The sequence below is a fragment of the Lutjanus erythropterus genome, chromosome 3 (genome assembly GCF_056507025.1).
Source record: "Lutjanus erythropterus isolate fLutEry1 chromosome 3, fLutEry1.hap2, whole genome shotgun sequence".
Classification (NCBI taxonomy): Eukaryota; Metazoa; Chordata; class Actinopteri; order Lutjaniformes; family Lutjanidae; genus Lutjanus; species Lutjanus erythropterus.
The window spans coordinates 2,499,280-2,523,352 of record NC_139319.1 but is presented as its reverse complement, the minus strand read 5'-3'; the positions used below and the strand labels follow the sequence as shown (position 1 = coordinate 2,523,352).

The 24,073-nt window shown below is 40.0% G+C and overlaps 1 pseudogene across 1 annotated transcript; it reads left to right on the top strand.

The window, feature by feature from the left end:
• Positions 1-11,699: 11,699 nt before the first annotated feature.
• On the top strand, positions 11,700-23,717 carry LOC146329393 (malate dehydrogenase, cytoplasmic-like; annotated as a pseudogene). Its single transcript, XR_014769808.1, has 9 exons — positions 11,700-11,856; positions 13,001-13,099; positions 14,743-14,839; positions 18,213-18,388; positions 20,610-20,732; positions 21,367-21,543; positions 21,656-21,769; positions 22,616-22,705; positions 23,223-23,717. The product of XR_014769808.1 is annotated as a malate dehydrogenase, cytoplasmic-like (transcript).
• The last annotated feature ends 356 nt before the right edge of the window (positions 23,718-24,073 follow it).

Genomic DNA, 24,073 nt, shown 5'->3' with positions numbered 1-24,073 from the left:
GATTGAGTGAACAAATGAGTGTTTCTGGATGCAGTCTTATGAGGTGTTCACACCAAACATGAAGCACATTTTTTATGCAGTGTTTGGATACAAGGTCTTGCAAATATGTGAATACATGCAATTTTGCACCAGGTGAAGCGAATTAAATGAATTGCAAGACACAAAAGGTCATGTGACGTTGTGTCGCACAAGCTTATCAATGTTAAGATTCACCCTCCTCCCCTAAACCTGATCGATCCAAACTCCATTCAGAAAACAAGTATTTTAAAAGTTGTGTGCTTGTTGTCTTGTGGACTGACCAGACAAAGCATGAATTCAGACCTTTTGTCAATCAGCATCATGATGTAATTATTTCTGCATCCTTTTGATCCATTTATTGCCATTCAATCAAAGCAAAATATAAATTTATTTTACATTCACACCACTGTAATAAGGAAGATTAATTTATTGATTTTTACAGACCAATTATGAAACCGCCACTTATCAAAGACATATGGACAGGAGCTCCGCAGGTGAGACAGAGCGTCTGTAGTTAATGTCCATCTGAGAAACCCTGGCACTGATCCTAGATAACATTTGCTCTAAAATATTCCCTGGGCTGCCATCGCCTTAACAGTTATGTTAAAGTGTCCTGGCCAAACTGCCAGCAGCAGCTGTGTATTGAACTGACCCTGAAGCCTGCATGGACCCGACACCACTGATTGTATCAGACGTTTGGCGCCATGACTCATTCATCCATGTAGATTTCACAGAACAGTCCTGAGAGCAGCGGGTCCCCCTCATCCAGCATCCTGCCAGTATTTTCATGTCCTCCAGGACTCGCCTCATAACTATGCTGGCCGGTAATGACAAAATAAACACATGACCATGGATCAGTCCACAATGTAAACACGCTTAATATACACAGCTACCGCCAGCATGAACACATTAATAATATGAGCATTAGTGTCATTAGTTGAGTTGTTTTGAGACATGACTTTAGGGACTTCAGAGGTTTTAGTGACCTGTATTTGACCTCAGTGATGACTAGAGAGACTTATATTTGACCTGTTGACTTGGCATGAACTAAACAACTTGATGTGACCTTTGTGACTTGGACATTACTTCAGTTAATCTAATTTCACCCCAGCGACTTGGATATGACCTTGACACAACTGTGACTTATTTGACCTTCATGACTTATGCATGACCTCAGAGACTTGGACATGAGCTCACTGGCTTCACATGTCCTCTCTGACTTGTATTCTACCTCAGTGACTCGGATATGACCTAGTGGGCTTTATTTAATCTCAGGGACTTTGACATGACCTCAATCATTCTTGCATTACCTCTGTAACTTCACTGACTTATCAGGGCTTTTCAAACTGAATATTCTTAGCTCAGGACTATCCTTAGCGCTGGGCTAAGAGTTAACCCCGGGGTTAATTAGCCCCCATTCACACACACATTGTTAACCCAGGCTATGCAATTCACAGTGCACTTCTACTAACTCTGGTTAAATGTCCATTGACACAGCAACTAATGTGAAAATTTTAGAATGGTTTGTGACCACTTGTTTGATCTTTTAGCCCCATTTAACACTGGCACCTTTTGGCCCTGGTTTTAGTTGAATTTTCGGAGGATAATCCCACAAACTCAAGGCTAACGTTGCTCTGGAGCAGGACCAGCAAGCCCTCGGCTAAACTTGGGTTAGCCAACTTTAGGGCTTTTCACACTTCATAATCCTAGCCCAGGTCTATCCTTAACCCTGGGCTTAGAGTTAACCCTGAGATAACTTAGCCCCTTTTCAAGGTTAAGTGAAGCCCAGGGCTATATGATTCAAACTGCCCTTCTACTAGCATTAAGTTAGTAGAACGTTCTGTGACCACTACTTTTGATCTCCTTTTGATTTTCAGGGGAAAACTCCACAAACTCGGGGCTGACCCTGCTCCGGAGCAGGGTCAGCAAGCCCTTGGTTAAAGTCGAGGTTAGCCCACTTTGGAGTGTGCCAGGAATGTGTCAGTGTGAAAGCTGTCTTTGCCCCAGGATAAGAGAGCTCTTGGCCTAGGGCTAACAGCTCTCTTAACCTGGGGCTAAGTGCAGTGGGAAAACTCCTTTTGAAATGTGCCAGTGTGAAAGCTTTCTTAGCCTGGGTCTGAGTGACTCGACATAACCCCAATGACTCATATATGAACTTGTATATAACGTCTGTGACTTGTATTTGACCTCAGTGACTAGACATTTCCTCAGTGACTTGAGCATGACCTTATTAATATTTCGCTTCAGTGATGCAGACATTTCCTCACTTGTTTGCAGGAACAGCAACTAATATTTTCAGCACTGGCCCCATGGGCCTTACCTTGCGAGGCAACTGGATTTGCGAGATCACACGATCAAGCAATCACAGGAGAATCCAGTTTGCCAGGGTCCAAGCTATCGGTTTGCATCTGCACCAGGGCTGGTGCGAGCCAGTCAGTGTCCTTGAAGGGACTACTGGCAGCTACAGGTGTGGTTTCAGGTGCGCCGAAGCATCTATGGAAGCAACTTGTCTCAAACAATGGCAGCTCCTGAAGAGGTTAGCATAGATACTGTGATAGCATCAATTATATCAGAGCTGGAGAGAATTTCTTCATTGAAAGAAGAACAAAGAACGACACTGAAGGCTTTTCTCCACGGAAAAGATGTTTTCGCTCTACTTATAGCCGGCTTTGGTTCACTGAGTTGATCTGATTGGTTGAAGTTAGCCCACGTTAGGCGTGACAGATGGTTCATCTAATCACCTGTGAGGGGTCTTCTTGAAAGTGCCCGCACTTTTCCAAAAAGTTTTTATGGACGCACCACCTGGCGTGCCAGGTTACCATGATCCTCTAAGCCCCTAAATGTCGTCTTTTTTGGAGACATTCCCGTAAAAGTTAACTTTGGATCATATAAAAAGGGCTGCTTGTTAATTAGTCTCACGTCCTCCGTGTGTCTTTGATGAGGAGAAAAAGAAACTTCAAGGACTTCAGCATCAATTGTGACCAGTATTGTATTGTATTGTATAACATATTGTATGTTGGAGGTGAAGCAAGCCTGTTTCATCTTCATTAAAAAAAAACCCAAAGTGATCAGCTGTTTGCTCGCTCATTCGCTCTGCGTCCAAGGAAGCAATGCTTCACCCTCCATCCACCCTCTCACCCAGTGGGTTCTACCAAGAACCTTTTCATATTCCAAGGGTTTTATCAAGAACACGCTCAGAGGGTTCTACTGAGAATCTTCTTATACTTCATGAGTTTTATCTAGAATACACTCAGGGGTTTCTATCAAGAACCTTTTTACAGTACTGCACAAAAAATAACCCCTGACAAGAGACAAAAGTGGTTCTTTGGATGAAAATGGTTCTTAATGGAACCCTTAGTTGCACAAAGAACGCTTGACAGAATATTTTTATATTTCATGGGATTTATCCAGAACACATTCAGGGGCTTCTAGCAAGAACTTTTTTTTATATATTTCAAGGGTTTTTATCTAGAACACACCCAAACTTTTCTATTGAGAATCTTTTCCTATTCCAGGGACGTTACCTGGAGCACACTCAGGGGGTTCTACAGAGAACCTTTTTATATTCCAAGGGTTTTATCTAAAACACACTCAGGGGTAGAACCTTTTTACATTATCATACAAAAAAACTTTGACAAAGCTTTGGCAAAAGAGTTTTTCAAGTCCTCGAAGAACTTTTTCTCCTAAAAATGGTTCTTTGGATGAAAAGGGTTCTTAATGGAACCCTTAGACTACTAAGAGTGTAATAGTATGGTCTATGTGACAAAAAAGTTGATGTTTACCTTTAAAAGTGGATACATCCTACTGAAGCTTCAGTGTCTGTTTCTGAGCTGCCCTGAGCTGAGAATAAATATATTAAAGAATAATGTGACACTACTTTGATTTGTTTTAAAGAGTGCAGGGGCTAAAACTCATAAAAGTGTCACCCACACTTCTGTTATCCAGTTACACATCTGTGAACCTGAACTTCCACGGTTTTTCTCCTGTAGCCCAGTTACCACTGAGCCTGCAGCAGTCTGACTGTCCTCATGTGACCCTAAAACATACATTTTGAGTTGGAGCCGCCATAATATCCCCTGCAGTGACGTCATCTACTCCTACACACAAAACTCAATTGTCTCTTTTTTTATACAGTATTTTAGCGTCCATCATTACTATTATTTTACACCTGTGATTATCACACATGAAAAGCTTTAGCAGTCCAGTCAGCGGCTATTTACGTCTTCAAAATCTTATTAAGAGACTAGACTGACTGCGGTATGTGTGTGTTTGTGTGTGTGTGTTTAAAGGTAGGGGTGGAGGTGTGACAGACCGGGCAAACGAGGCTCAAGAAGCCGTGAAAGTCGAACTGCAGCGCCGGTGTAACGTAGCCTCTGGTGCCGCGGCGGTATCCTGTCGCACCTGCCTGCCTGTCTCTCTCTCTTCCTCCGTGGGTGTCTACCTGTCTCCCGCCTCTCTCTATCTGTCTTCCTCCCGGTACCGAGTCGGGTCGAGCCGCCATTTCTGCGTTAGAGGACGTCAGTTATCAGTGAGCGACCACATCACACCGGCGGGACCATGCTGACTTTACTGACCTCCATGTATCTGGTGGTGCGGGCGGTTTCCTCGCAGGTGAGTTGAAAGCACCACAGTCGTTTGATAGCTGGACCACCGCGGGGACGGAGCTGACCGTGCGTCCTTGAACGCAGCATTGAAGACGAATTCTCGACCTAAACTTGACCGTTACAGACTGTTAGAACTCCATTTCCCTCCTAAACTAAGTCAGTTAAAACACGTCTGCGTTAGTTATGTGTGTTTTATCGTCGTTTATTCATCTGCAGTGGTGAACAGACGGGTGACTTCACGAAGAAACACTCCCTGTGTGTGTTTTTACCCGGGCCTTTTTTTCCTCAACCCGCCCGTCAGACTTCAGGTGTGAAAATGGCCGCCGGTAACCCTACACCACCTTCATGTAGGTGAAGGAACTCGGCGGGTTGCGTCTTTTTCTGACCCCGTCATCATTAATTCAGTGAGAGTCGCTTCCACTTGGCAGCTTTGGCGAGTTGTTCGGAGTCACAGTGAAGCCATCAGAGTGAACGATACTACATCCGGCCACGGCCTTCAAAATAAAAGCCATAAATTCCATCACAGTACAGGTCTGTTTAACACGTTTATGCAGTGCTGGAAAAAGTTCTGAAAATCTGTACTCAAGTAAAAGTACTGTTACGTTACTGAAATGTTACTCAAGTACAAGTAGTTGGCCTGAGTACAAGTTTTAAATAACTTAAATTACAAGTACCTTAGATTTGTTCTTAAGTAGATTTAGATAGTTCTACATTTGATTGTTATGTTGAAGTAATATTTATGTTTGAAATTGCCAGCAAAAAACAATTGTTTACTACAAACTCTTAATAGCACAAAAGCCCAATTAGGCCAGAAATGAAAAAAATGTTAGAAGTGATAAAAACATAGCATTACATATTAAAATACTTTTACAGTCAAAATTATGAGAAAAAAGTCTGAATATTTGCTTAATACCGCAAAACATGGCTTCATCAAAATGTTGAGCAAACGCATAATTTTGACTTTTTTACTCATCTCTTAATTATGACGTGTTATTAAACAAAATCAAGTACGAGTAATAAGTCCAGTCATTAGTATTCATGTATTAATATGTCAACAGTACTTTAATTTGTCACTGGTTCAGGTGGAGATAATTTTATGTAACAATGCATTATATTTTATTAGCTGATCATATGTTTCATTTGTAAAAAGTCACTTGAAAAGTCACTAGTAACTAAGTCAAGTACTCGTACCCTAGAACTGTACTAGATTTACATAGGTCTGTTTGGATTAAATAATGTTTGTGTTGATTTAAGTACAAATTGCCAAAAAGAAAAAAACATTTACCACAAATTCTTAATGGTACGGAAGACCAATTAGCCCAAGAAAAAAACAATTGTTAAGGGAGATGAAAAATATAGCATTATAGGTAAGTAATATACTTTTACAGTCAAAATTCTCAGATGAAATTTTTGAATATTTACTTTATAATTGTGACTTTGTGAAACTATTGACATATCCAATATCTGTCTCAGTAACTCATTATTTTGACTTTGCATCTGTCAACTTAGGCTATCACAATTTTGACTTAGAAATACCAATACTGATATCAGTATTAGAAAATGCCTCTTACTGCCTGAAATGCTTGTATCAGTGTATCACTGAGTATGAGATCTGATGTCACATGATTTATTGATCCTGAAATGCCAAACGTTTGCCATTTTTTCCTCCAGGATGGTGAGGTCATATTCTATGGACCAGACTGTCTCGCTGAACTCTACCAAAGTTTTGATAATAGCTAAATGTAGCAAAAACTAATATGCAGAGATGAGTTTTTTATATTGAATCCTACGTTCAACCTTTAAAAATTACTGACAAGTTGTATCTTAATGTTTCAAAGAATATTTTAGTGGAAAGTCGTAATTGATTAATTCCTATAACTTATTATACAAAATAATGTATACCATTGTTTTTCTGATCAAGATTAGATGGTGAAAATTTATAGATAGATAGATAGATAGATAGATAGATAGATAGATAGATAGATAGATAGATAGATAGATAGATAGATAAGGATGAAATACAGAAATACACTGAGGAAAAATGTGCATTTAGTATTAGAAAAAGTACCAAAAATATGAACAAAACACACAATTAAAACTATATAAAAGCATGGCAAAAGTTTTTAAAAGGAACAAAAAGTAGCAATGTGCGTGCTTTTATTTTGACGATTGATTTAGGGGGACTTCCGACTGTGTTCCCTGTTTTTGCTGCTGCCTTGATGCAGCAGTCCCGGCTGCAGATTATCAGCACCATGGTCAGCTCCTGCCAGGCTGCCAGCAGCACAGAACTGCAGCCTGGTTTATCTGCGGGCAGCTTTACAGAAACTGAACTCAGCACACAGATCCAACATGGCTGCCACCGGTGTCCTTGGTAGGCTGAAGGAGCATTGAAAAACTCACCTCACCTGAACCTGATACTCTCTCTGCTCTCTCTGAAAGAACATCCACCTCTTTCACTTTTATTCTGAGCTCCTGTTGGTTGACAAAAGTTTGTGGACACTTCAATGTTCCAGCTACATGAGCTGTATATGGGCATTAATCTGCTGCTGCACCTTCGGCTCCTCTGAGAAGGCTTTCTGCAAAGGTTGGAGCCTGGCTGCAGGGTGGTGGATTTAGTTGAGGTCAGGGCTCACTGCAGACAGTCCAGTTTCCACACCAATCTTGGAAAGCCATTTCCTCGTGGACCTGATCATGTGCATGAGGACAGTACCACATTGTAGCAGGACAGGTCCTTCCCTACCATTGTGCACTGCAGCATCAAAGTTTCCCCTCACTGGAACTAAATGGGCCCAAACCAGGAAAACACAACCCCAGACCAGAAGTACAACTGTCCACATACTTTTGGCCATATAGTGTTTCCTTTTGGTCAGGCTGATCAGGATCATACGCTATCTACATTTTTAAAGTCCCTAGAAAACCAGAACAACCTCCAAGCTGCAAACTACATGCTGAAAACAACTGTTGCCTTTTCTTTTGCAGACATTGTAGTCATTTCAGTGTCAGAGCTCGCATTCTGGCATGCATATGTTCCACCGAAACAAGTTCCCCCTTGGCACCATTTAAAAATTACAAGTACCAACACCAGTACCCTGAAAGTGAAACAATATAAATGAAATATTTCACTTGATACTTTTTTTGAAAACACTTGCAGTGATTGGCTGTGAGCAAAACTATATAAATACCCATTTTTTTATTAGATCTGGGTAGCAAAATAGTGCAGTGTTATTCCAATACCTTAAAGGTTCTGAGTACCAATACCCAGCTCTACTAAGCTAGGACCAGGTCAGTGTTTTGCAAGTCATGAGTAAGTCGCAAGTCTTTTCACTCATCTTCCAAGTCAAGACAGGCGAATCCTAAATCAAGTCCTAAGTCAAGTTTTGAGCCCTAAACAAGTCATTATACCCAACTTCAAATGTTGAACAAAGTTGGAAGTTGTTTCGTCTCTGTCTGATAGGGTTGGACTAATGGACAGTGACATCGTCCATTGTCCATCAGTCAACAGTCATTGCTGAGCCCTCCACCATCGTAACATCGTGATTTAAAAGCCTTCTGTATTTGAAGCAGTGTGTCGCACCAGAGTTGCCATAGAGTTGTTGTCTAAGTTGCGTTTTTGAGAATATAAAAAGGAGCTGTTGCTGCCGCTGGTCACTGCTAAGTTACATGAGGTGCAGACATGAAGACTCTTTTAAATCCAGCAACAATATCACTGTCAATTGTGTTGTTTCACTGCAGACATCACCATATGCCAGTTTGGTAGACATCACCAAACCCTACTGTCTATAATTTCTAACCCACGTGGTTTTTGGACAACCTCATAGTTTTTGTATATCTACTAAATGATCTCTGGTATAATTTTTTTCCAACTGGAGCTCAGTAACACAACATTGCTTCATGACGCTCTCCTGCAACGTGCTGTTTGACTGGTTCAGACAAAGTGGATCTGGGCAAATACGCATTGAAGTTGATTCAGGAAATAATAATAATAATAATAATAATAATAATAATAATAATAATAATAATAATAATAATATGGGGGGCAGAGATTAGGGGTTAAATTGATGGTCCTTCCATCATTTAGCGTTTATATGCCTGTTTGAAGTGTGTTACAGAAGTTATTGTTCTAACATAATGTGGGAACTCATTCCAGAGTTTGGTTTATGTGTGAAAAATTATCTTTGACCACAGCCATTTCTGATAATAAAACTTAATAGCTTGATTATTTGTGTAGTTCTGAAAAGTCGTGGTGTGAGATTGTAGTGCAGTGTGATGACGAGTCCAGAGAGGAACGCTGCAGTCGATCTTATAAGCTCTGCTGTACAGTCTTGTTATTGGTTCAGTAATTTCCTTTGTGGTGAGGGACCAGACTGGGAGACAGTAAGATATTGTTGAAAGAACTGTGTCATGTAGATATGTGTCGGAGACAGTTTAAGTGAGTTACAGCTTGTATGTTGCCTGGCTGAGCTTCTTTTTGTAAATTTTTTTTTTGTAGATTTTTCGTTTAAAGCCTCATAGAGTTTTAGTGTCCCATTAATGTCTAAATTCAGTTTCAGATGTGTTTGTTTCAGAAAAGAGGAAAAATAATTCCATATTTCTGGATTGAGAATGAAGGAAATTTTCATATTTTTGCACCATATTTTGCCTTTGACCTGCTGACTGTTGTGTTCATCTTGGTGATGTCTGAACTTTCTGCTGTTCTGCTCTATAAATGTCAGCAGATCAGACAGATCAGCTCAGCTCTGCTCAGATTTACCTCCTGCGAGGCCGCAGATAACAGGCTGAACAACAACTTAATGAGCTGGCAACTGAACCCAATGACTTCCTGTAGTCTGGGAATTGAACTTGACCTTTCACCTTTGACCCTAATTTGAAAACAGTCACCCAGAATAATCCACAGACCCCGCTGTCAACCGTTTATGCTATCTTTTAGAAAAACAGTTTTCAGTCTCAGGGAAGTTCTAAGAGGTTTGTCTTTGACAAACAACGCACAAACACTTAAACACTTAAAAGCACACGGTAACAACTTGGGAAAAGCACTTTCCATTTCATTTGACCTTTAAGTCACTGAAAGGATCATTCTGTGAAGCTGCTTAGTTGCCTGCAGGCAGCAGAGGAATGTTGTTTGTACACAGTAGGGCTCATTGTGCTGTTTGACCTGAGTAAATCAGTAAAGACTGTTGTAATGGTTCATGAAACCTGGTGACTCTTCTGATCACTTGGAACAGTTTGATCAAACAGCAAAAACTAAACAGCAGTGTCTCTTTCCAGAAATCATATCCAGTTACTCAAGAATAACAGATACTGTTAAAGGGGTCTGTGGAAGTTCCTGAGAGAGTTTTGAGAAGATTACAGTTATTCTGCCAGGTTTCCAGGGGTTGTTGATGGGTGGCCATAATACATAAACATTGACCTGAAGTGTGGCTGTATGAGGAACTAATCCAGTCAGTGTATTACTTGCCGCAGATGTTGGTCGGCACTAGAGGGTGATACAGGAGTAGATTTTCACTCCTGTCCAATCCCACTCCCACAAAGATACTCCTGTTCTGTCCCAATCCCACAACAGAGTAAACAAACAATCCAAAAAAATCTGTCCCATCCCAATCCTGGACAAATGACTCCTTTCCCATCCCGCTCCCATCAATCCACAGTCCACACTATGTTGTTTTGTTTGCGTTATTTTGTGACTTTGGTGAATCTGACCTGTCCCTTTAATACACAGAAGTCACACAATAATTCAAACAAACTTTCAGACTGATGCAGCTCTAAACCGGCAGCTCCTGCGTTCTGCGAGGTAAAGTTACTGAGTCTGGTGCTGGGTTGGTTTGGAGAGAGTGATATTTGGATTATAACAGTGGTTCCTTATCAGAAAAGGCTTTCTGACAGCAAGGTAAAGTTGTGAAAATATTCTAAATATAGTGTACACTTAAAAATATATAATTTGCTGCGACCCTGTCCATGGCATTACATTGCTTAACTCCTGCTGCTTCTCCAAACTGGATGACGTGCCAACCTCCATCTACTGTAAGTAACACTGACTATGAATAAGTCCCTCATACAACCACACCTCAGATATAACCTGGACTATCCCTTTGAGCGGATTCTTTGAGGATGTGGTTCTTGAGAAGGTTCCAGTCTTTGTGGGAGTTACAGGAATTATTTGGGGGGCTAAAAAGATCCAAGGAAGGTGCTGACACCAGGCACTTTTAAAGGGTTCACCTCAAAATCAAACAATATGTTTGGGGTTTTTTGTCTGGCCTGTAGTGCTTTTTATGCATCTGGATGTTTTTGGTGTGAGTTGCTGAGTTTTGGAGTTATCAACTGTAGAGATGTCTGCCTTCTCCTGAATATAATAAGACTGAATTGCACCCAGTTTGTGGTGCTCAAAGCACAAAAAAATACAGTTAGAAAATTCAAAACCAGTGTCTCTTTCCAAAAACACTGTTGTGAGCAGTTTTATTTTCTCTCTATTTAGAGAGAAAGTAGTTCCAGTAGATTCTACTGCAGAAAGAAAATAGTCCCTATGTAAAATTGCTCACAAGAGACAATGGTTTTAAAGTTCTCAAATGTTGTTTATGGTGCTTTAAGCACCACAAGTCGAGTGTTATTCAGTCATATTGTATTGGAGAGAAGGTAGACATGTCCAGTCAAAAAAATCTAGATGTTTAAACAGCACTACAGGCCAGGGGAAAACATATACAGTATATTTGGGGTGAAATGTCCCTTTAAACAGGCATGAGGAGCAAGTTCAAGAGAGTTTTTTAGGAGATTACATTTATCATTTTTTATTTTCATAAATATTATGAGTCATTAAGTACTTTACAGCTCATGAGACATTGAATAAAAACAAACAGAGCAGATCTCAAAGCTGTCATTCTGCAGGACGAGCGCTGCAGTTCCACTGTCAGCCACTAGGTGTCGCCAAAGTGCGGCGTCCAGAGTCTCTTTTAAAAAGGAGCCTTTTCAGAAATTCCTTCCGTATATGGCGTGGGGTGGGCGCGGTGTGTTCAGTGCGGGGCATTATGGGAGAATGTGTTTCTTTGGTCGAGTCGGCTGGCTCGAAGCCTGCGTTCGTGTCACAGAAAACGACTACAAGTCCCGTAGCGACTTGCGGGACGAGTCGTTTCACCGCCTGACTTTACACCACACGGATAGAGGTGACCCTTCCGTCTAGTCCGACTCTGAGCAGGGAGAACAGGCACCGCAGATCTCAAGCATCTCTATCCGCTAGAAAAACATGGTAAGATGAACCTTTAGCTCCTTTTGTCTGATTGTAAAGATGAAAATAAAATAATATACGGCCTTTATGACTGCACTGTTTTCCTCAAAACCGTTAAGAGTGTGCTTAAAGATGCATAATAATAGTTGACATTGAAAGGAGGAGGCGTCATCATTGAATTCCACTTTATGCGAACTTTAATGCTTTGATTGAGATTTTTTGTGCGCTGAATTTATGATTAAATAACCAAGGACAGAGCTGTCAAACGCATCTTTTTTTTGTCGCGCAGTTCACGCAGATTAAAGATGATGTGGTGGTGAAAACCCCGAGGATGTAACGTCTGCAGGCAGAGCGCAGATCTGTTTTCACTGTTTTTAACACTTGATCGTCCGCTGTACATTCATGCATCCGCCTCCATTTTAATAAGCAGGCTGTGGCGTGGTAGCAGCGTCAAGTTACATCATCGGCCTGTTCTTTTATTCGATCCGAGTAACCAATCACGACAGGACTTTCATCAGTTTGAAACTCGGCTCGCAAATCTGCTATTTTAAGGATTCACTGCTTGTTGGACAAATTCCAGCATGTTAAAATATATTAAATTACTGTTTACGAATGTACTTTGAACATATTTCATTTCGGCTAATATACAAATCCATCTGCAGCATTAATCATGTTTAAAGTTCTCTCTTATTCCACTCATTTTCCATTTTTCCATTCAATATTTAGCGCATAGAGCGTTAGAGAGTTGTGTGATGTGTGAAGTGTATCTGCTGCCTGATTGTGATGGCATGCATGCCGAATTGAAGAGTGACATCTCACACTAAAAATAAAGTCTAAAATTAAACTGATTGTCATTCCTACCCTTGCCAGTATGCAAGGTCATTTTTCATTGCACGAGTTTCTTAATGGAGTTTGGTGGAAGTCCTCTTAATACATACAAAGGGCAGAGTTCCACAGGAGGAGGAGGAGCCACTGATAAAGGCCATGTGAACCAGCAGCCTCACCGTCATGATTCCATCAGTTAAATATAGGATTTATAATTGGGGGGGGGAAAGTGATCCAACCAGTTCAGAACAACAATGCACGTTACTGCCGCTTGGTTTACTGTCTAGATAATATCTAGGTCAACGGCACATATGAACCAAACCTGTTTGTTTCCCTGCAGGCTGAACCGATCCGTGTTGTGGTGACCGGCGCTGCTGGCCAGATTGCCTACTCCCTGCTGTACAGCATCGCCAAGGGAGATGTGTTCGGGAAGGACCAGGTAAGACAGAGCCTGAACTCTGATTACATAACCTGCTATAAGCGGCAGCAGCAGCAGAGCCCCCTTCCCCCTTTGAAGCTGATCACTGCACAGGCAGCTGGGTGATGCACTGTGTGGGGCTTGACTGTTACATAATGGACTCATCATGAATAATACAGGTTGTAATGTGGGGATGCCTTCATCTTATTGGAGTCCTGATCAGAGATGAAATTGGCAAATGAAAAAGAGAGGAATCATTGTAAGACCTCAAACAAAAGGAAAAAGATGATCAGACTTTAGTAATGACTTGTGTGTTTTGGTTGTTTTTTTAAGTCATGACAGATGTATTGTAACCCTGCATTTAGCAAAGGAACCCATGCTGGTTGTCCTACTAAGCATTTTTTTTGGCCACCATTCAGTATTTCTTTGATAAGTACTGGGAGCTAATTTGCTGTGTTATGGATATAATGCATGCCGAATTAAAGAGTGTCATCAGGTACTTCAGAAAAACTCCTATGTTGAGCTGAATGGCACATCATTTCTCACCAAACACAAGGTCAAGCTACATTGGAAGATTTTTTGAATGGAGTTTGGTTAGAAGTCGTAATCTAATGAGCAAGTTTTTGATCATTTCATTTGTAAAAGGTTGCCTTTACATTACGCCATAGAAATACATTCAGTATGAGCTGAACTATTTAGAAGAAATATTTAATTGCATGTATTTTGACTGATAGTGCAGTTGCAGTATGATTTTCGATACTAGACGAAATTATCATTTTTGCATAATTAATTCATTATGTTTGAAAAACATATTAAAATGTTGATAGCATGATTTTGGCAGAGATCTGTACCAAACAAAGATGTTTTCGTAAGTCTGTAAAATATGATGTTTAGGCCACAACATGTCTGCAACAGGCCAGTATTTCATTTAAAATGTAATTTTGAAACACATTTTGCCTTAACAAATGTTGCACCTGCTGCAATTTGAAAACTGCAGTGGGATTAGAGCTGCAACAATTAATGATTAATTGGTTTCATTATTTATTTATTTTTTTCAAGAAAAAATCTAAATTCTCAGTTTTCAGCTTCTTAAATGTGGCAGTAAAGGAAATATATTTGGGTTGTGAGTAAAACAAGAGATTTGAAACACTTTTTCTGGACAGTTTTCACCATTTTCTGACATTTTAAAACGAACAGTTGTTAATTTGATTACTCAAGAAAATAATTGTCAGATGAACTGACTACGAAAAAATAAAGAAAAAGTTGTGGAAGTATTTTTAAAAAGTGTGAGAAACCTTCCATAGAATACAAGTCTGTCAGATTTGCTCGTTCACCACTCTGGAAGTTTCAAAAAACACCCTTTTAGAAGGATTTAGAGAACAGTTTCTCAAATGAGACGTGTTCAGGAAGACATTTGACATTTATTAATGTCAGGCCTTGATTTGAAAAAGTTGATTCTGTGACAGTGTTGCTATTTTAAAAAAGGCCTCCATGTGGCCAGATGAGTCCTTGAAAGTTATTTAAAGGTTTTCAGGCTGTGATCTGCTACTCGTTTCCATGCACTGACTGTTTTTTAAAACAATACAACAGTACAGTGTAATGTTTGACTGTGCCTGTGTGGTCGGGTTTCAGCTGACAGCTTTGTCGTCCCTCTTGTCTTTCAGCCAATCATCTTGATCCTGCTGGACATCCCCGCCATGCTGCCGGTGCTGGACGGAGTCGTCATGGAGCTGCAGGACTGCGCCCTCCCCCTGCTGAAGGGTGAGACGACAGTGTGTGTTACTGTGTGTTTGACAAAACGCTAACGTGGCCTTTGATTAAATAAAATACACATATTTTCTGGGTTTGACGGTGTTTTTAGACTGGAGAGGACAAATAATCAGTGTTTCCTCCACAGTTTTCTTATCAGGAGGGAAAATATGTGGTTATCTTCATGAGACACTTCAACACAACACATTCCATTGTCATTTCACATTTGCACCACACACCAGCTGTTTCGCAGAATAAGGAGTCAAGCTACAGTAGTTATGATGTGATAATACTGCAGATTTTCTGTAGATTTGCATTAATGTGCATTAACAGGACTGCAGTGTGTCCATCAGACAGTGAGCGTCAGTGTCAGTCACTGTGTTTCATACACCACCGGTCCGTGTTCCCCTGAAAACTCTTACATGAAGAAAAAGAAACTTGTCACCTTTTGAAGAGGAATGAATATACAAAGTCATCAGTATTTATCTATTTATTTATTTTCATTTTTTAAAGTGTAAAGTTCCATATCAGGTGCCTGTAGTGGAGGTCACCAACAGGTACAGGCAGCTGTATTTTATTACCCTGATAATAACTAAAACTTAAAGGTTAATTCAGATTCTTTTAAACCTGGGCCCTATGTGTTTTTTTTTTTTAAACATATTTTAGGTCTAAATGATCCCAAAATGATGAACAGGTCAAAACGTTTTGAGATTTGTCTTGTAAAGTAGTTCCCAAACTTTTTTTAGCAGCCTTTCAGAAGCTGAAAAAAAGTTTTTATCAATCATAAACAATAATTTGGGATGGAACTGATTTAAATAAAAAAAAGGATTCAGCAGTTGAATTCTGGTGAAATAAACGTTAGCAGGATGGAATCAGGATACTCCCCTCCTTGTAGTTTCTCTCTGTTTCACCAGTTTTGTTAAAAATGTCACTTCAGATCAGAAGTAACTTTTTAAATCACCAAAGTGACACAGTAACACAAACAAACTAACTAATAATTGAGTCAACATTCTTGTTCTGCGAGTTAAATTCCTATTTTTGTTGATGGAGTCTGGTGGCTTTGAACAGAGCGACATAACGTCTGTTTCTGGTTACATTAAGGACATTAACATTAAGGAAAGGATTCCTGCAGAGACGGACTCTTACAGAAACAGTCTGAGCCTGTCACTGGCAAGAAGGAGCTCTTTAATGGACACACTTGTTTGCCCTCAAGGTTTATGTTCCAGCCGTCTCATTGGCTGCTGGCTGAGGCGATCTACTGGACCAATTCTAAAACTTTTTGAAGCGCCACAATTCTCCGTATCCATGATTCAATTTAACTTTCGATTTTTCCTTTTTTGACATATGCTTCAGTCTTGTGTCTTGTATTTATCATGTTTGGATGTGCGTGCTTTTGTTAATTTTTTTGCATGACTTTCAAATTTAAGGCACGGTGCAGTTACCTACCTGTGAGTCATTTATACCACAAAATATGTAAAAATGGAGCACAAGTTTTGAAAAAAAATACTGTAATTGCCCTTTAAACTAAGATTATCAGCCTAAATGAACCTGCGTCAGTCAGAACGACAGACGAACTGCAGCTGCTCTTCATGCTGTCAACCATAATTGTCTGAAGTGCTTTTGTTCCATCTGGAGCACATTTTAATGCAGCACACACTGTGTGTTTGTGGTTGTGAGTGTGTTATTCGTCCTTCATAACCTCCTCTGTCTCTCTGCTGTGGTGGGGAGGAGGGAGGAGGGTCTAAAATACGGCCTCTGGTTGGCCGGTGGTTAAGGCACCGCAGCAGCCAATCAGAGCAGTGGTGGGACAACAATGATCAGACGGGAAGTGAACCCTGACTGAAGTCCAGTCTGATAGCAGCACGGCTGCTTCTAACAACCAGACACCAAACGCATCTTATCATCAGGATCAGAAGAGACTTCAGGAGTTTATCTGATCGGAAATAAAGTGACATCGGTACTTTAACTTTAAAGAAAGAGTGTGAGGATGTGAAATAACAGCAGAGAAACTCAGACACAGAAGAAGAAGAAGAAGAAGAAGAAGAAGAAGAAGAAGGTGTGGAGAGACGGTCGAGGACCACAGACAGAAAAATCAATGTAGCTTATCAGAACCAATACTTCACCTTATCGTTATCAATGTCCTATAACAGTTATCTCTCCAGAACAGATAAGATATCCCTACAGGCTGTTAATAAATGTCAATAAATAATAAGTGATAGAGTGATTTGAGTAGGAAAGTTTAAATATTAGTTCAGTTGAAGAGTTTATTTCCAAAATCTTCAAGTCTCAGTTCAGGAAAATCTTAAGAAATAGAATTAAAATTATGTGATCAACCTTTTATTGAATATTGACTCATTAAGATCATATAAAAGGTATGAAAAACAAGGGTTTTCATTCAGACTGGACAAGTCACCACAGAAAACAAAAACAGAAAAGACAAAATCAATAAAAGAAAACAAACAAACAACAACAGAAAAAATAAAGTTAAAAATGCATTTTTACAGATGAAATCATTATGAATGGTGGAAACCAGCCCAGCAGAGGATGTTCAAAGTGAAAAGTGAAAAAGCCTGGCTTGAATTAACTTCAGCTTCCACTCAAGGCTTCAGCTGGTCCACCAACACAGTTTAGGTTAAGTCCAGCCAGTCTAAAACGAGCTGCACTGTGAGATCAGACGCAGCCAAGAACAGCTGATTACCAAAGACACACAGTGTGTGCTGTTAATGAAACTGCAACATGACTGTCGGGTGCAAAATTTGTTAAGAGCAAAATATGTGTCAAAGAAGTTTTAAATGAATGGATGTTGTGAGGCAGAGACGTCCTGTCCTCCACATCAGATTCTACAGACCTAAAAAAAAAAAAAAACACATCTTCATTTGGTTTCAGATTCCTGCAAAAAATCACACCATAATCCTTTCAACATGTTTTTCAATCAAAATAAGAATAATGATGTCAAAATCATTACCTCTAATATCGCAATTGCAATATAAGTCAAAATAATCGCAATTAGATATTCAGCCCTAGTTTGGACCCATTTTTCAACTGACAGGATTTTGACAGGATTAATTAATTAATTAATCTTAAATGATCGACAGGTTAATCGATGGTGGAAATAATCGTTAGTAGCAGCCTTAGGTTGGTGCATAGATCTGTGAACTGGCTGATCCTCGATGCAGCATTTTAGGCTGCAGCAGACACTTTTCTGACGCTGGTTAACAACCTGCAGAGCTTAATACAGTTTAAACTGATAGTATTAATAATTATACATGAACCAGATAAAGTGAATCAGATCTGTGTTCAACACTTCCCTCTCCTCTCCTCTCCTCTCCTCTCCTCTCCTCTCCTCTCCTCTCCTCTCCTCTCCTCTCCTCTCCTCCCTGTACAGAGGTGATCCCCACCGACAAGGTGGAGGTGGGCTTCAAGGACATCGACGCCGCCATCTTGGTGGGCTCCATGCCCAGGAAGGAGGGGATGGAGAGGAGTGACCTGCTGAAGGCCAACGTGGCCATCTTCAAGACTCAGGGAGCCGCCCTGGACAAGTACGCCAAGAAGACCGTTAAGGTGACGCCTCAGTCTCCATTTTATCCTGTTTTATTCATTTATTGGTGAAGTTGATCCACGATCAGATCTGTGATTGTGGCAGGAGGTTATTGTGTGTTGTTTTAGGGCTTAAAGTGAACCAGCTGACTGCAGCTGATGAACGGGGAAGTGAAAGTGCTTCTGCAGCATCTCGTGTCGCCAAACAGAACCGACTGTTTGTCTTACAGCAGATTTACGTTTCTGCTCGGCTCTAATCTGGAAAAGACCCGCAGGTCACCAGAGCTGAGCGGTCAAAGTTCCCCCGTGTGTTCTGAGTCACCTGTAGAACAATAAGTCCACAGCATGTTAATCAGCAGGAGGGCCCCTAATGACCCACAGTCCACCCTGAGGCCCCGCGTCAGCGTGACGAAAGAGTCCGGGTCTCTGCTGAGGTCAAAGGTCAAAGCTTCACGTGTGGAGAATCCGTGGAGGAAAGAAAACAGCCTGATGTTGAACAGAAATAATCAGAGAAAACCGTTTTCACTCCATAAACAGAGACGTTTTTTAAGAAATTCTGTGAAACGGACAAAACTACATTTGGCAGTAAAATATTATCTGAAAAATATAGAATCCCAGCAGTGAATAAAAAAAAAAGAAGAAGAAAATAAATGTTGACAAATAAATAAATAATTGTGGAAACATAAAGACACATTTCACATTTATTTCTATACATAGTTTACATAGTTTTAAAATATATTAATTTTACATTTAATTTTTTTTTTTACTTATTTTATATGGTGTCATTTATTCATTTTAATTCCCTTTATTTTTCCTTATTGTTTTCGCTGTTGTTTTAAGGGAATGAATATAAATAAATGATTATTATTCAAAAATAAGCAAATAAATCAATAAAAAAAATACTCAAATATATTTCAATGAATAAATACAGAAATAAATGAACAAATAAATGTGAAAATAGATTAAAATGCAAATAAATATTCTTTTTTTTTATTTTATTTATTTATTCTTTTACTGATGTGTTGTTTTTGTGGCACCTGTCTGACTTTAGAGTAAAAATAGTTTGACTCTTCCTCTGACTGTCTCTGTCTCTCTTCAGTCCATTCAGTCTCTCTGTTGGAGAAAACAGGTTCAGTCTCATAAAACTCACCTCGCTGTTGTTTATTTTTCATGTTAGTAGAAAACCTTTTTTTTTTATAGAGATTTCTAAACAGTCATGTACTGAAACACCCACAACACGACACAACACAGGTGATGTTGGTTTAGTCCTTGTCGTATCGTGTTGCAGAGGATTCTGGGAAAATGTGAAAGAAAAGCAGCAGCAGCAGCAGGGAGGATGTTTTGACTGGAGGTAAACTGTGTTTTTGTGGTTCAGATCTGAGCTCAGTTACAAAAGAAATCTCATCAGGCTGTTTAAACAGTTTCCTGCTCTTTTCACTGAACACTGAAGTAATCAGAGCAGGATCAGAAAAAAATTTAAATATTAATTATTATAAACTCCACCAGTGCTGTTTGGTTTAGTATTTTTCACAGCTTTTTGTTATTTAAAAAACAGAAAATATTTGTTCATACCGAACAATAAGAGATGTGTTTTTTCTGCTCAGTCACAGTAACATATTGTGTTTTGTCTGACTGTTCTGTGAAACATATGAAGACATGAAGACCTTCATATTAAACATATATACTTATATATACAGATAACATGCAGAACACACTCATAAAAATTATCTTTGTTATATTTCAGATCTTTATTTATATAGTAGATTGATTAAATTCTTAATGACTGATCATTGATTAATTGTTATTATCCCTAATGTCCAGTTCATCTGATTGCATTTTCACTGCTTTTCATTTAATAAGTTTGCTTACATACTGATTTTCCCTTCTGCATCTGACGAATTTAATAAACTACATTTTCTGTCTGCATATTCCAAATGAGCCCTGATTCCTGGTGTAGCATTTTCATCTTAGATTTTCTGATATTATTCAGGTTTTAGGAGGATTATTTGGACGTTTATTCAGAACACAGCTTCCTGCCTTTTTCTGGTCATCTCTCTGTAACAGGCCATCAGAGTGCAGGTCTGTGGTACAGATGCATGCACAGAAGAAAAGTACTTTAAAACAAGACTTGGATATCAGCAGGTTTTTATATGTACAAATATCCAAACATAGACTTTATGGATAGATAAATAAATAGACGGATCACTTTATTAATTCTCAGGAGATGTTTGATTTTAATTATCAGGTTTTGGTGGTTGGAAACCCGGCGAACACCAACTGTCTGATCGCCTCCAAGTCTGCTCCCTCCATCCCCAAAGAGAACTTCTCCTGCCTGACCCGACTGGACCACAACAGAGCCTGCTCCCAGGTACACACACACACACACACACACACACACACACAGAGGACCACATGTCTAACCCTGACCTCGATCTGCCCTAAAGGCAACATGTGACCCTCTAACAGCCCTTTGAAGAGGTGACAACCGGACAAAATGTCCTCTCTCCCATTTCTTTGTCTGCCCTCAAAAAAACCCAAAAAGTAAAATCGTGACTTGGTTTTTGTTTTTCGCTGCTAAATCACATCACGGCATTCTAAACATCGGTGACCAAGCTGTGTGCAAAGAGCATGACACACGTTCACCAGCCTTTGCCAACTTTGTCTTGAAAAAACAGAAAAAAAGTATCTTATCTTTTGAGTTTTGAGGGAAAGAAGATATTTGAAGACATCATCTGACACTTTTAACCATTTTCTGACTTTTTAAAACAAACAACTATTAATCTATAAATTGAGAAAATAATCAACCGATTAATTGTCTGTGAAAATAGTCAGTAAGATTTTACTGAAAATATATGTAATATTCATTTACATTAATAATTATTTTTATTTACTAATGCATCAATTCCAATAACTGTACAAATTAACAGAATTAATGCCTAATCAATTTGTTTATTAAATTTAACTTTAGTAACGTGACTGCTGTGTCTGTCCCTCACCTGCAGGTGGCGATGCGTTGCGGCGTGACCTCCGACAAAGTGAAGAACGTCATCATCTGGGGCAACCACTCCTCCACCCAGTACCCTGACGTCCACCACGCCAAGGTCAACGTGCACGGCTCAGAGACGGCCGCTTACGACGCCGTCAAGGACGAGGCCTGGCTCAGAGGAGACTTCATCTCCGTGAGCGCGCACTTCTTTCATTTTAAAGATTTTGTCTCAGTCATTTTTGCCTCAGCTAGTTTCCCGCTGTCTTCTTTTTTCACACCTCGTCCTCTTCGTCTTCCTCCCGCAGACGGTGCAGCAGCGCGGTGCAGCCGTCATCAAGGCCAGGAAGCTGTCCAGCGCCATGTCTGCTGCCAAGGCCATCTGCGACCACATGAGGGACATCTGGTTCGGCACCAAGGAGGTCAGTGTGGACGGAGAGAAAAAACAGAGGAGACGGCTCTGACTGTTTCAGTCTGACGGTGATAAAAGCCGGAGTTGGTTTGAGGGGAAAAAATAAAACATCTGCGGTTTAAACTCTGTTCTACAGGCCTGAAAAATGGTTCTGAGAAGTGTGACAAAGCTTCAAGGACATTTATTCACAGCTTCTTAAACTGATAAACAAACATGGTGCAGCATTTAAAAATTCCCAATTTCCCCTGAAGTAGCTAAAAAAAAAACCTGAATGTGCATCTTATTTTATTCTGTGTGTTCTGACTCTTCACTGACACTTTATTACAAAATTCACATCCAGGATAGTATTTTTAAGGCTGTAAATTAAAACATTCAAAATGTTTTTTGAATAATTTTGACCACATTTCTCTGTTACTCGGCCAACAGATTTGGTGTCTGTTTAAAATTTCTGCTGACATCATTTTTTTAAACGATGTTTTGTGACACAACATCCCAATATTCTGTGCTAAAGTGTTTGTTTTATTCTCATTTTCTATTTCCATACCAAGCAATAAATGTGCTCTGTGAGATTTGTAATTGTTGGGATAGAAAAATACAATTTGGAGGATGAGGGGACGTTAAAACTAGTTTTTGCAACCAAATTGTTTCAGCCTACGCAGATGGGTTATTATGAAAACATTAAATAGATTAATTAAAAATATATAATTCAGATTTCCTGTCTGTTGTCCTGTAGCTGTGTTAAAGACAACAGGCTGCACAGTATCTGATCTTTGTTGTGACGTGTCTGCAGGCCTTGCTGTTGTTATTGTTGTTAATCATTCAGACTGACTGAAGTTGTCCTGTTTCCTGCCCACAGGGCGAGTTCATCTCCATGGGCGTGTACGCTGGCGCAAACTCCTACGGCATCCCAGAGGACCTTATCTACTCCTTCCCTGTCGAGATCAAGGTGAGTCTGTCGGTAACCAGAGTTAGCGCCGTCACAGCGAGGAAATTTCCCGACTCATGACAACACCGGTGTTAATGGTTACACCAGAGAGCTGTACCACACAGGAAGCTCAACACAGCCAGGTTTTCTTTGCATGCGCTGGCTCGTCAAAACCTAAAACCCCAGTCAGAGATAACAGGTGTCACAACAGTAGTTATCAAATTGCTTTCTTAACTCAGGCTTCCTTCTTCAGAATCTGTCCACGCTCACGTAAAAATGGGCGTTTGCTGCGTCACTTGACTCTTCTGCATACCTGCTAACACATTAATCTCACTTCATAGTACACCTGTCAGAAGTTTTACAAGAAAATCAGACGATAAGTATCTGTACTTCTACTTCAGTAAAGAAGATGTGTACTGTTATCACCTGATATTCAAAAGTAGAGAGACGGTTCAGTGATGAGCACACAAAAAAAGGACAAAATGCTCCAAAATCAAACCCTTAATCTCTTGACTTTTCCCTCTGTCGTCCTGCACAGAACAAGACCTGGAAAATGGTTGAAGGACTCTCCATCAATGACTTCTCCCGCGCCAAGATGGACGCCACAGCGGCTGAGCTGGTGGAGGAGCGAGACACCGCCGTGAACTTCCTGTCCAACTGACTGTCGCGCCCTGCTGGCCAAGAGCAGCAGCAGCAGCAGTTAGATCCCCTGAAGGCTTGCTGCTCGCGGCTCTGACGAAGAAGAAGAAGAAACCCTCCACTCTTATTAACCATCCCAGCTGCCGTCTGTGTGTCACCTCTCTTTGTGCGTGTGTGTGTGTGTGTGTGTGTGTCAGTGAGTGTCACAAGGCCACTTCTTCAGGTTTGAAAAAAAAAAAAAAACCTGTTTAATGACCACAACCTGGCCTCCGTCTGCAAGACACTGAGAGAACGAATGTCTGTGCTGGTAGATGAGAACACACACTAGCTGTCCAGAAACTGTAACGGAACAAGTTATCACCAATAAAACAACAAGGAAACTGACCAACCAAAATCAAGCCTGTATTTATGCTTCTTCTTTTTTTTTTTTTTTTCAAAACTTTTAATCTAGATAAGAATTATCCAGATCGGATTAAGTCTTAAATTTTGGTATTTCAAAACCAGGAGATGTGATCCTGATCCTACAGAAACAGGATATGGATTTGGTGATCCGATCATACGTAGAATCCAGAGCAACCAGGATGGCAAAAAACAGGATTACAGAATCTGGATAATTTTGATCGCTGGATTAAAAATTCCAAAACTTTTAATGCAGATCAGAATAATCTGGATAGGATTAAGTCTCAAAATTCTGTATTTTAAGGCAGGGCAAGTTTATTTCAATAGCACTATTCAGACAAGGAAACTCAA